The sequence below is a fragment of the Mycetomoellerius zeteki genome, unplaced genomic scaffold (assembly GCF_001594055.1).
Source record: "Mycetomoellerius zeteki isolate Tzet28-1 unplaced genomic scaffold, Tzet1.0 scaffold192, whole genome shotgun sequence".
NCBI classification, from domain to species: Eukaryota; Metazoa; Arthropoda; class Insecta; order Hymenoptera; family Formicidae; genus Mycetomoellerius; species Mycetomoellerius zeteki.
The window spans coordinates 160481-174348 of NW_017256875.1; the positions used below are offsets into that span (position 1 = coordinate 160481).

Here is a 13868-nt window from a genome sequence, read left to right on the forward strand (position 1 = left end):
ACTCTTTCTAAAATTGATAGAGAACTCTAGAACTCTTCGGGGGGCAACCAGAACTCTGTTTATTTTTTCAAAATTTTGAAAATGAAAGGCCAGCTTCACAGAAGTGAATAATCGAGCTTCTTTATCATTTTTGAATTTAATCTCTACATTAATATTATGAAAATATCCAATGAACAATATAAATTTGCAAATACACTAATTTTTTTTTAAATTACTAAACTTTTTTTTAGATTCTAAAATTAAATTTAAATTAATATTTCTTTGTAAACGCAATTTTGCCAAAGAAATTTTAATTAAAATTCAGTCAAGCCGAAAATAACCGGCACAATGCACAACCAACCGGAAAGAATAAAATCACTTATTGTTAAAGGAACGTCAGCCTTTCTAGGCGAATTGAGGTGACAATAGCAACAACAGCTGCTGCTGAACAGTCAGATCATCTTCGATATTATGTTCAGAGTATAAACTTTCACGCACACTCTTCGATAGTAATCTAATTTCCTCCGGTAAAGTTTCACTATATTTCAAAATCGCGTGATTATAGGACTCGTATGTACACATACGAAATCTTCCCAATTATTCTTACGTAAAAGTGTATCACACGTGAGAACTGAGCCATTAAGTAGGCGAATTCACAATTTAAAGTCTTTTTAAAAGTTTAAAATTTGCAAAGCAAAAAGTAAAGACAACGATGCGCTGACATTTTGATAGAACTACAGTTTCATCGTCTTCGATGTTTGTGACGAGGAAATATTTAATGAACGAGATACGGAAGAAAGTAGAACACTATTAGGATTTCATTCATTTTATCGATGTACAAATTTCCTGCAAACTACATTTCACAATGGCATTTTTGAGAAAATTGATAAACACGATTAATCAAAGTTGTCAAAAACTGATATAATCGGAATTATAATGAAAATAAATGTTATTTTTTAATATCACACAGAAATAAAACATATCCATTATTCGTGAAATTTTTACAACACCAAAATCATCGGGAAATGCAGATTTGTTTAATATGCAAATTGTATTATGATGACACGCGCGACCTTTTTCCAAATTAAATAATCCTGCGTTTTCGTTTTAAAGCATTGCTGTAATAACATGATTTCAACGAAGCTGATCAGATCTATTAAATGTAAATACACTGTTCACTATACAACTTTCGCAATCATGTTCACACGTGAACAGCATAAAGTATAAATATAAGATAACATCAAACCATAATAAACTCTGTAATTACACCGTAAAGCCGTAAAGTGATAATTCATTCGAAGAATTATTAAATTAAATTAGAATACAATACTATGAACTTTTTACCTAAATTTTTACTTGAAATAAATAATGAAATTTTTACTTGATATATTATTTAATTATCTTATTTATTCGTAAAATTAAATAATATCCAGTTCAAGTAATAATTCAAGAAAAAATTAATTATATCGCATTCTAATTTTATTTTAAAAAAATATGTAATATAATTAAATAATGCATAATTCTTTTCTATACAGAAAGAATGGTTTTGTTAATGTATTTAAAAATTTAGCTAGATACAGATCTGAAAATAATATTGTTGAACCACCAAATAATTACAAAGAAACTCAAATATGATGAGTAAGTTGTAAAAAAATATTGACGTTCTAGCAATTAGATCAAACATACATAATTTCTACATAATTATTTTGATAATAGTGAAAAAGAATTATTTTTAGATCTGTATTCAATTAAATTTTTATATAAAAAAACCGTTCTTTTCTTGTATTAATATTTCGCCAAAATTCTGTGAATAATGACCCCTCGATTCCACTACCTACGCCACTACACGTCACGAAACTTGCTTGTTACTCGCCGAGGAATTATCAGCGTGACGATCGCGAGGTATTACGATGGAAATCTTTCTCGACGCAAGAGATTTCTACGGGGCAGATTTTCAGACAATCTGACCTATTCTTCGTAATAGTTTCACCTGCTACGAAACGTATTCTTGGAGCCCATTGTCTTCCACATACGTTAGCCGTCGCAATGCCCCGGAAAGCGACATCGTTCCCCGAACAATCGGTGTCACTCTTTATATACGTTTCTCCTCGCCAAATAAGTAAAAATAATTTTAGACCTGTGTTGACTACATCCTACCTCTCTATCGTTTTTCACTGGTAGACAATTTGACATCCATATTATTTCCATAAGATATAGTGAAAAGTCGGAAAAAGCTTTTAGAAATTTGAAAGTGACAGATTTTTTCTTGGATACTTTCGAAAACTCTTTGCATCGAGATAATCGATCATATATTTTAGGTATATTTACCTAATTCGTTGCACTTTTGAAATCTGTAATAATTATATTAATTGTTGTAAATTTAGTTTATAGAAATAAAAAACAATAGAAGAATTCGAAAATAATTAATTGTGAGACGCTAATGTAGCATTCATTTGCACAGATGCTCACACAAATGCTTTTACGAATCAAACTCGCTCGTGAAAGGAAGAAAGTAAAGATGAAATCTCTATCGACGATCGAAAGTTCGGATGAGTTCATCCGAATGGTAATTACACTCGTATCGACCCCGCGAAAGTGGAATTCGAAAACATAGAAATTGGCTATGCAGTATTCAAGTCTTTATCGTAAATCCAAACATTAATTTATATTCGATTACGACAACCGAATTGAATCTACGATATCAGAGGATTTGGTAAATTACGATTCATAATTATAACTGATTTATCATGCAAACTACTGTATCTGTTCAATCTAATCGATTGCTTCGGTCTATTGGTTCAAGCTACTGTATCTGTTCAATCTAATCGATTGTTTCGGTCTATTGGTTCAAAACATCAGTCACGCTCGCTCTGTTTTAGAGATTATTATATCCATATTTAATTACATTGAAAGAGAGAGGGGAGAGAGAGAGAAAGGAGAGAGAAAAAGAGAGAAAGCTTAATTGATATTAAGCATGGAATAAGCTGGTAAAGTATCATAATACACCATTCCATTTGACATGATATCGTATTGATTATCTTGCTTCGATATGTATCTCCTTATTAATAGATTAATTTCAACATAATTGCATTTATAATAAACAATCATGTAATTTAAATAAGAATATCGGGAATAATTGATTGATAACAGTTGATAAAAATTTGAAGATGTAGTCCAATCGAAAGCACCGTGCGCGCGAGCCGTAGTTTCTATTTCAAATCTCGTTAAATATATCTGTTACTATATTGGATAGTATTATTCTGCAAAACAACGCGCTTTGATTGTCATTTGTCTTGGATTATCTGCGTAACATGAATAGATGGATATTTAACAGATACGATAACAATGATACGCAGCTATCTCTTGTCACTTGGGAAGCATAAAAAGCGATGTCAATTTACTGGCGGGAATAGCTTTTATCACAGAAGCATTGTCTATATACAACGTACATTGTATGAAATAATAAGTCTTGTCCTTTTATGCTTTGTACGATATGTTGCATCAATCATTTTAATCGAAAAATATTAAAAATAAAAGAGATAATTTTAAATTCTAATAACAAAAAGTGTGAAAATTTTTCTTGTGAATATATTCGATAAATCTGTTACAATATTATTATAACTACACGGAAAAAAAAGATTGACTGCTGCAGCAAATTAGATGATAAAATATGGCATAGTATTTTTAATTGGCTGCAGCAGCTAATTTTTGATTGCGGTAGCCTATTCGCAATGTCAGTATAGGATTTCGATAGGTTAACACAACCAAAAATTGACTGCTGCAGCCAATTAAAAATGCTATGCCATATTTAACCATTTAATTTGCTGCAGCAGCCAATCTTTTTTTCAATATATGTGTGCATATCTACATAAAAGACATCTTTGTTGAAACAGTTCCTAATTGATCAAAGAATAATGCATGAAGCACTGACGTTACATCGATTCTGTGTGAAGTTCACGTAAGAACATTTTATGGAACATTCAATATAACGTATTGACAGTGACGATATGACCCGTGTGTACAATTAAAGATCGGCTATTACTAGTTATCATTACTTAACCGACGTTTAAGTGATATTAGCTGACGCATCGGTTTGTTAACTCGTCGACACGACAGGCGCACAATTCTAGAGGAACGTTCTGTTTTAGATACGGGGAAATCATGAAAAGAAAAAAAACCAACACGGGGCACATAATCCATCCGTACTATGTATACCCGCGAATTTCTATCCTCCTTCACAGGGATAATAAGTTATAACGTATATACTATTTGTGAGAGCGAAAGCTCGTCTACAGCTACACTAGTCACGCATGCGTTGTTGCAAAACCGGCGAAAGTAAAGATTCACTTTCGTAGCCGTTTATTATAAGTCTGTCTAACGTATACGATATAATTTAATAATAAAATTATAATGCAAGAAAAGGACGTGACCGGTAAAATCGACAGCAATAGTAGCAATTGGATTAGCAACGCCTGCAACACGCTTAAACCCTCGCTTTTAAAGTTATCGCTTATTCTGTTTCAATTCGGTCGTTGTATTATGATCGATTACCGAGAATTTTCCGAAATAGGCTATTGACGAAAAATTTGCATGTTAATTTTCAATAACAGATAACAATTGCCATAATACGTAATATGATATAAATTTATAGCTCCAACAGAAATGTCAAAATGATTTCTGTATATAATACTCGCACGCAGTAATAAATATTTTATATCTAAAATAGTAAGTAATAAACAATACAACATCGATGTAAAAAATATATCCAAATTATTAACGCTTTTAAACAATTATAACTCGATAATTTGTGTATACTATATGATATTGTATTGTTACAATCGTTTATCAATTTTTATTTACTTCGTTTTGGATTATAATCCATTTATTTTGTACTGCATTCGAATTTGTTTTTCCATGAAATAGAATAAAGGTGCAATTTCATGCAGCGAAAGAAAGCTGGCTTTTTACCCGCACTCCACCAAAATCAAAACAGCGTTCGAAAGCTGTTCGCTCTTCTCCTGCTTCCTTTTCATGGAGCGTATCTTCGCTGGCTTTAAGTTAACGAATACACTCATTTATTTTCGCTAGCTTTTAATTCATTTTAATAAAAATGGATTACAAAAATGGATTACGAAAATGAGAATACATCGAGTGTGTAAAAGAATATACCCGTATAGTAGCAGCAAAGATTCGGAGGCGACGCATAACCGTTGCAATTGCTAATATACAATTACTAAAAAAGAAAAAGTAGGATAACACCTATTTCCAAAAATCACAGCGAACATGGCTTTTTTTTTACTTCGCTCTCAAAATTAATCTTGGAAGACATACGATTCCATAAACATGACATGACATGTCATATATTTCAGCGATGTTCACTACTAGTTGAACAATATCGAACTTTAAACGTAACTTCGCTGTATACGAAAATTGATGGAGTGGGGTAAAAAGCCAGCTTTCCTTCGCTGCATGAAATTGCACCTTAAAGCATTTCGGAGGATTTGGCTATAGGCGTACGCGCACTGTTTTTCGTATATTAAATTTTTTTGGTAAAAAAAGTGGAATTTATTTTTTTGTTAAATCTACATAAAAAGAGAATGCAGATCGTTCGTTTTTGCACAGCCTCATACGTGCAGGCGCAAAGCTTCGTTTAACAATAAGTGGCATGCCACTGTGAAATCCCGCTGTGCCGCAATTAGCGCAGCTCTACAACAGAGACATGTCGCGTTTCAAAGAAAAATTGCGGTTTTTCACCCGCAGAGTAGCATCATCACCATTAATTCACGTCGCTAAACATGATCATGAACGTTGTATGTAGCTGAAATTCCGAGCTGTCTTATACTCACTTTATACTCACAAAATTCTATTTTTATACGGAAAGAATAGTACACATTTTGTTGAAGTACCTATAAATTTAGCGAAATGACGATCTAAAAATGATTCTGTTGGATCATCAAAATAATTATGCAAGATGCTCAAGCATGATGAGTAATACTGCAAAAGTTTTGACGTTCTAATAACCAGCTTGAGCATACTACATAATTATTTTGTGATGATACAACAAAATTAACTTCAGATCTAATTTTCAGTGCTTCCGCAAAACCATGCTTTCTATTTAATAAATCAATTACCTAATTGTATAACTACGCATACAATATAAACATCGTTCACATATTCTCGTGATTATTTTTTGCATGCCTATACGAGAAACTGTTAATTATTTGTCATTTTACGTTATTAGACGAAGGTTCTTATAAAAATCTCACGGAAGGTGAGCTACAGCGAGAGTTACGCAGAATTTCGCACGCCAACGCGCGTGCAGGTAATATGAATTAACTTTACATCAACTTGGTGTAATGCTCGACGAACTACCATTTAATAGGATTACTAGTTACGTCTCTCTAGGTCACGCGGCACGAAGCCCGTGATAGATATCTTTTAATCAGCAGGACGACCTACTCTAGCAAATGTGCGTGTACGTACGCACACCTGCTTTCATCGACGACGAAAATCAGTGATGCATCTCTCGTGTTCTAACGTACAACGACTTACAATAGCGAATTTATGCTGCTTAAGTAAAGCCTTCTCACGCGCGCTCGCGCATTATTATTTCGAAACGATAGGCGAGCAAAGGTACTATTATGAGAAAGAGAATGGCTGGCTTGTTTCGTCGACGAGCTGGTAACACGCGCCACTCTCCATCGCGCACGAAGAAAAGCCGAGATAAATGAAAGGAGCCGAAAGGAGGAAAGGAGTTTCCTTTCTTGCAAACCGCACCCGATAACGATGCGGAAAAGAAAACCACTTTCGAGAGAAGACGATAACATCACGCCGGATCTTGCGTGAAAACTGTTTACGAAGCAATTGAGAAAATCCGGTAAATCGAGTCTGCTTGATGAAAGTCTGATGAAGTTCTAATCGTTAATTTTTAATCATAATATCGATATATAATTTCGAGGAGTCAATCTCATGTATTGCCACCTATTGCCAAGTAATGTTGCTAATGTATTGCTATGTATTATCAGTATATTGCTAACGCATTGCTAGCAATGCCTATATATACGTATGTTTACGTATTGCCAATACATGGTAATTCATAGCAATACGTTAACAATACTTGGCAATATCGTTGGGTGACTCCTCGATTTATTTTTTCATTTATTCGGATTGTATCCACATTGTTCACTCATTGATAATTAATCGAAATGACAAAAATGATACATGGAAAAAACGGTTTTGTTGAAATATTAAAAAATTTAGCTCGACATACAAATCTCTGCAAATAATTTTATTGGACTATTAAAATAATTATGTCGGACGCTCAAGCTAGTTGCTAGAATATCAAAACTTTTTACAGAATTACTTGGCTTGCTTGAGTTTTTTACACAATTATTTTGATGGATCAACAAAATTATTTTCAGATTTGTATTCACCTGAATTTTAGATATTTCATCAAACTCATTCTTTTTGTAGATTTTATCCCTTTATATGGTATATTACATTAATGAAAAAAATCTCGCAAAATTTATTTAACATCTTACAGAAAAATTGCGTCATATAATTCACACTCGTGTAAGCTCGAGGTGATTCAATAAAAATGAGGAAGTAGTGATTCCTTTCACTCTTAATTACATGAATGCAACAAGGAATTTCCTGATCACAATGTTCCAAACAATATAGTTCATCCTTCATGAACAAGAGCGGATACCAACAAAGTAAACCACGAATCTCGAATTTGTTCCAGTCGTTCGCACGATGACAAGCAGAGGAAATAGACGCTTCCTGTGCGGAAATTCACGACCTTCGGCGGAAGCCCGAGGGAGACCGCAAATGACGTTAGAGGAACAGCTGAGAGAATAATTACGATGTACCAACATTGCGATTCTACGAACGAGTGACACTCGGCAACGTACAGAATAAATATTCTATAACCTTCGATATTAATTTAAAAATAATCTCTCAATAAAAGAAAATTTTTATTAAAAATTTTTCAATTCTGATTTTTATTGATTATCTATTCTGAGCTTTAAATAAGTAATAACGTCAAAGAAATTCTTCGAAGATCCGATCCGTATTCTTTTCTGCTCATGAAAATAATGACGTGTGTACCAAGTGTCATAACTTCTACGGACCGAATTCTCTCTGGCACTTATTCGAAGTATCAAAACCGGAAATCTCAAGGCGTCACGGAGACGGAGTAAAAGAATTTATCTCGAAATACACTCGGTAGACGGTACACGAGATGCGCCCTGAAGCGTGAAAAAAAAGAAGTGGACACGCGCGTCAGGTTGGCGCGTCCGGAACGTGGACTATTTCTGGACATTCCCCGAAGAATCCATTGTAAAAATTCGGTTCCTGGTGGCTCTTTATAGTTTAGACGCGTTCCGATGCATTGAACGTCTTAAAAGTAGAACCATCGGGGAAAATGATAGTCACTCAACTGTAATCTTTTCTTTACATACCAACGCGTCGAGTAAAAGTTTGTAGATCAATCTTCGGGTTTCATTAAACTTTTATCGCGAGCTACAAATATTGTATCAGGATTCAAAGGACATATATACACGGAGAAAACAATTTTACAGAAGTATTTAAAAATTTAGCTAGATACATATCTGAAAACAACTTAGTTGGAATATCAAAATAATTATCAAAATAATTAGAACGTTTAAACGTTGATTGATACTGAACGTTGATAATACTGAAACATTCTAGCAACCATTTAAAGTGTCTCATATAATTTTAATGGCTCAAACAAAATTATTTTCAGATCCACATCTATATAGCTAAATTTTTTAATATTTCAAAAAAATTGTTCTTTCCGTGCAGTGTTTATAAAATTATCTTTATTCTACGCGCGATTATTTTCGCAGAGTTTGCAGTCACAAACTGTACCGTTTATCACATTTTTTAAAGAAAGAAATAAAATATTTTCCTTAAAAAATATAATATTATAAATTTTACGTTAAAGTATTCTTTCTATAAATTCATTGATAAAATAAAAAATTGTTGTAATATATTGCATTTATATCACTTTTCTTCGACTGAAAGGCCGAAAATTTCCAGTTGCGATTTGCGATAGTATCCGCTTATTGCGCTTTAGTTATAAATATTAATTATTTTAACGGGCAAACGTGCGATTGATTATATGGACTCTAATTGCGGTAGTAAAAACGGCGTAATTACATGGAGTACGCAGTATTGACACGCACGGCATCTGCCTACTGTTTTGCCGACGTGATATATCGATGCAACGCTCGGTTGGACATCACGTATAAACCGGTTACGTTACGCAATCCTCGTTAACAATATACTCCGTCTCGTCAAGGTGCAATGAGTCACAAAAATATGAGATTGAACGGAAGAAAAAAAAGATACGCCCCGATCCTGCCAGGATTCGAACCTGGAATCTTCTGATCCGTAGTCAGACGCGTTATCCGTTGCGCCACAGGACCAGCTGATTACGAAATAGTTTCAGACGGCTCATATAGGATATAAAAATCGTCAAACATAAATGAAAGATTAATATTTTTCAATATTCGATATATTAATATAAAAAAAAATTACGTAGCAATGGAATTTTATATTCTTATATAAGATACAAAGATTTTTTTTCTTTTTTTTTTTAAATTATATTTATGATATCCTTTATGCATTATTTATTGTATAGCTATAAAATATTCAGAAATTTTGCCGTCTATCAAATTTCATAAATTTCCAAGTTCGAGTCAAAACTGTCATTGAAAAATGTTTTATGTATTTTATATCAGCAAATTCTATATCAATGCAAATAGAGTAAAATTAAAGTGTTATCGAATGTTCTAGTTTCCGAAAATATGGCCTTCTTGGACATTTTAATAGATTTTTTTACTTACGATCATTTGACGTTTTGCGATTCTCGTTAAACATTTCAAAACTCATAATCATATATTTCTATAAAATAAATTTTACATTATTTATCAAATGAATAAAAATAAGAAATTATAATAAAAATAAAGGATAATCCGTTCTAATTTTTTTTTTAAAAGACTTAAGATTTCTAATGAATCTCTATCGTTTGCTCCAAAACTAATATACGAGTATCCATTGCCATGAGGATAAATCACCGATCAAACATTAAGATAAAAGAATTTATCTATCTTTATCTTCTTTCATGACAAAACATTTGATACTGTCTATCGTACGATCTTCCATTAGATTTTAGAAAAAGTCTGATAAAATTAAAGTTAGTTAAAATTTCCAATTATAACAAACAGCTGTACGCTGATAATTTCGTTACGTTTGTGCAACACATCTGGCGCAAACATCCGTCTCAACCGTAAATCATATACGTCCTTTCCTTTGCGACAAGCGAATATTTATTATTTCACGGACATCTTGAATTGCAGTCACGCATCTTTGGGCAAACTGCTCATTTTCGTGATGTGCTGCGTCACAAAAGAAATGTCATTCAGTGTCGGTAATAGTATAGCCAATCACGAAAAATTTCACGTAAAAATTTTGTGTGTTCTCCGGATCTTTAAAGCTTCGCGAGGGAACTCTTTTGCGTTCAATCACAAGCGTGCATATATCCATTTCTTATAATTAGTAAAATATAAAAATACCACTCCCAGTTTTAAGAATTAAAAAAAGATAAAGAGTAAATTAAACCGAGATTAAAGTTAACCTATTTATGAAATTTAATAGACAGGGTTTCCCTAGATTCGCATCAAAATCTCTCATCATTGGAAAATAATATTTATTCTGGAACAATTCTATATCAATCAATCGTGAAATGAAGATATTAAACATCTATCGAAAAACAATCAGATTTTCAGATAATTGTTTGTGAAGCATCTTGTTAGTCTTGATTTTAATTATCGATTGAACGACGCAATTAATTCGCAGAAAAACAAACTGTCGGCTAGATACATCGATTCTTTTGTTCAATTTTATGAATGTCTCACACGAGGAGACGATGAGACGAAGGCTCGCTTCTACAATATCCAAGATATGAAAAGATAACGCGTCTCGACGCATTTCCAGGATAAGTGTGCAGAACGAGTTGTACGCGGTGTTGTTTCGCGATTCATCCTCGAGTATCGACAGGCTCGAGCGTGTTCCATACAAGTTTCCTCAAGTTCTCGATAGCTGCGTTCGACGCGTGTCACATTTTTTAACAAACGTCGTGCACGTCGGCAAATCAATACACACCGATGCGATTTCCAGTGAAATCCCGGTACAATGGAGAGCGAAAAGCTGAGCGAAGCTCAATTTCAATATTTATAGGATATTTTACCGTCCCGATTATTTCCGTTTCTCGTTAAAGTTGCAAATTGGAACGAAAAGTCAGATAATAGATTGGCACATCCGATATACTTATAATAGACATTCTAATAAACTTTACGACAGAAACTGCGTTTATGATTATTTCCATATTTCCGCGACATTTCCAGTCGCGTATCGAGTGTTGCGATATGTACATACACTATCAAAGAAACGTGTTCAGATTTGTCGAACTCAAAGATCACGCTATTCTCTCTTTATTGCCCGTATCTACCAACATAGATTAACTTTAATCTTAGTTTGACTTACATCTTATCTTTTTCTAGTTTTAAGATTTAAAAAGGGATAAGGAGTAAATTAAACCGAGATTAAAGTCAACTACATTGATAAAAATAGACATGAAATACATAAATACTTACTTCGTTTCAAGAACCATCTGCTTATGGAACAGCGAAACTCCGAAATAATAGAAGAAAAGTCGGCTTGCTTTCCTCTTTTTTCTTAAGTAATTCGCTTCGGGAGGAAAAGTCTACACACGGCAGGGGAAATTACTGATTTCATAGTCTACGACACACAATCGCGCTTTACGTAAGGTATTCACAAGCGAAGTAGCGCGGAAAGCTCGCTTTTCGCCGCGTGCGTAAACGCTCGAGTCGATAGGTGCGCGGCGACTCCAGTATTTACGTCGGTGTGTCACGTTGACAGCGAGAGCACGGTGGAGCACGGTTGGCTCCGGCTCGTGCACGCCAAGTGCACGATAGCGTAACGCGATACGCCCGGCGAATCCTCGTCGTCATGCGGTGAAAAAAAAAACGCGCGTATCGACACGCGAACGACCGTTGAACACTTACAATTAGCTGCGGGAGATCTCGTGCGTCGCTGTCACCCTGTCGTTATTCACCCCGGAGACAGGAGGGTGCTCGACGTCCGGTCGCGCTGAACGGAAACGTTCGGCGTCTGTTGAGAGAAGGGGAGAAAAAAAAGTACGACGAGCCTCCAAACTCGCCGATCGTCGCTTCCGTAGTCGTCGCAATTGTTGACGCGATCACGTGGATCACATTATCGCGTACGACTAGCTTAAAGAAACGCGAAAGCGGCCGAAACGCGCTGCCATCCGCCGCGAACCATCGTCACACTCGCCATTTTGGTTTACACTGACGGTTGTTCCGTCGCGGGCAGCAAGGTGTCCTGCGCGACGAGCGCGCGGCCTGCGCATGCGCGCGACAGGTGGCTGCCTGGGTATCATACCCTTTCACCCTCACCGCCCCCACCGATCCACCGTTGATTCCAGGTGACGAGCAGAAAATGTAAATTTATAATCTACTTTATCGACTCGTAAGGCTCCATGCAAGGGTCCGTAATCTTGAATCTACCGCATATACTACGGTTGTAATTCGAGATTTATTATACATTTACTTGGAATTTTTATCATTAATTACATTAAATTTATATATGATAATCTTTTTCATATAAACGATACAAGCGATGTAAAGTATGTAAATTAATTACAAATAGTTAACACAATACAGAAAGAAGTAATTCAGTTTTATGATTGCGTTAATATATCTTTTTTCAATATTAACAAATAAAAATAGATGAGCGAGATAGAAGTTTTGGGCAGTCCAGTCTACGACAAAGAACATATTAGGCTTCGAGGATCTATAGATTATTTATATAGGTGATACATAAATATATAATTTACATATACACAGTCATATTACGTAGATACGTAGACTAGTATATTTTACGCGTAAACGCACAATCCTCTGAAAATTTATAATATATACGTAATATTATAGTATTTTTATATGCAATATTTTTTGAGAATAAAGCTCTTGTGTCTCAATCTTTGACACCCACGCACTCTCGAGGAGATGCAACGTATTTATTAATTATTACTACGCTAGATGTAGTAATTAATTTTGGTCCGAAATCAAAATATAAACATGGCACAACCAATGTATTTATATACTATATAAAAAAATTTAACTTACAAATAATGATATAAACTTAGGACGGAATTCGATAGACGTTGCTCAAGATTCGAGGTGGTCTTAAGCTAGGGCATGAACCAATCAGAGAACCGTATTAGCATCTTAAGATATTACTTGAGATTAAGATCGGACTATGGATTCCGGCCCTAATGATTAAAGTGCGAGAAATTTATTTGATCAATCAGCTGATTTCTTGTTTTCAGCTGAAGCTAATATATCACCTATTGTCGGTAATATACCGATTCTACTTGTTCAATTTTTCTAACTAATCAAGAATAGATAAAAGAAAATTGTATCTAATTTATTCAAAAAATTTCGAATTTTTCAACTTAGAAATAACAGGAGGATTAGGATATATGTATATATATAGAAATTAAAATTTTTTTTTAAATAGAAGTAAATGTTTAAAAAAAGAAAACTTAGTTAAAAACATTGACAACTGCAGTTTTTCTTATTTTTTATGTTAATATCAATCCTTATACCAAATTCGCTGTTACATTTAAGATTACAAAAACGTTTGTAAATTAAAATATTTAAAATTATCATGCTATATTTTACTTATGAAAATAATATATTGATCTATAAATTAAAAAAAAAGTTGGCCCATGAGGGGATCGAACCCGCGACCTTCGC

At 34.1% G+C, this 13868-nt stretch overlaps 1 protein-coding gene and 1 non-coding gene across 2 annotated transcripts in view; both read right to left on the reverse strand.

The window, feature by feature from the left end:
• Nucleotides 1-12491, reverse strand: part of LOC108722070 (uncharacterized) — a 22982-nt gene extending 10491 nt beyond the window's left edge. The window contains exon 1 of the mRNA XM_018446983.1: nucleotides 12093-12491. The gene's annotated coding sequence lies outside the window, so the exon portion shown is untranslated. The remainder of the gene's footprint in view (nucleotides 1-12092) is intronic.
• TRNAR-ACG (transfer RNA arginine (anticodon ACG)) lies at nucleotides 9359-9431 on the reverse strand. Its single transcript has one exon. It is a non-coding gene; the product is annotated as a tRNA-Arg (tRNA).
• Nucleotides 12492-13868: the final 1377 nt, after the last annotated feature.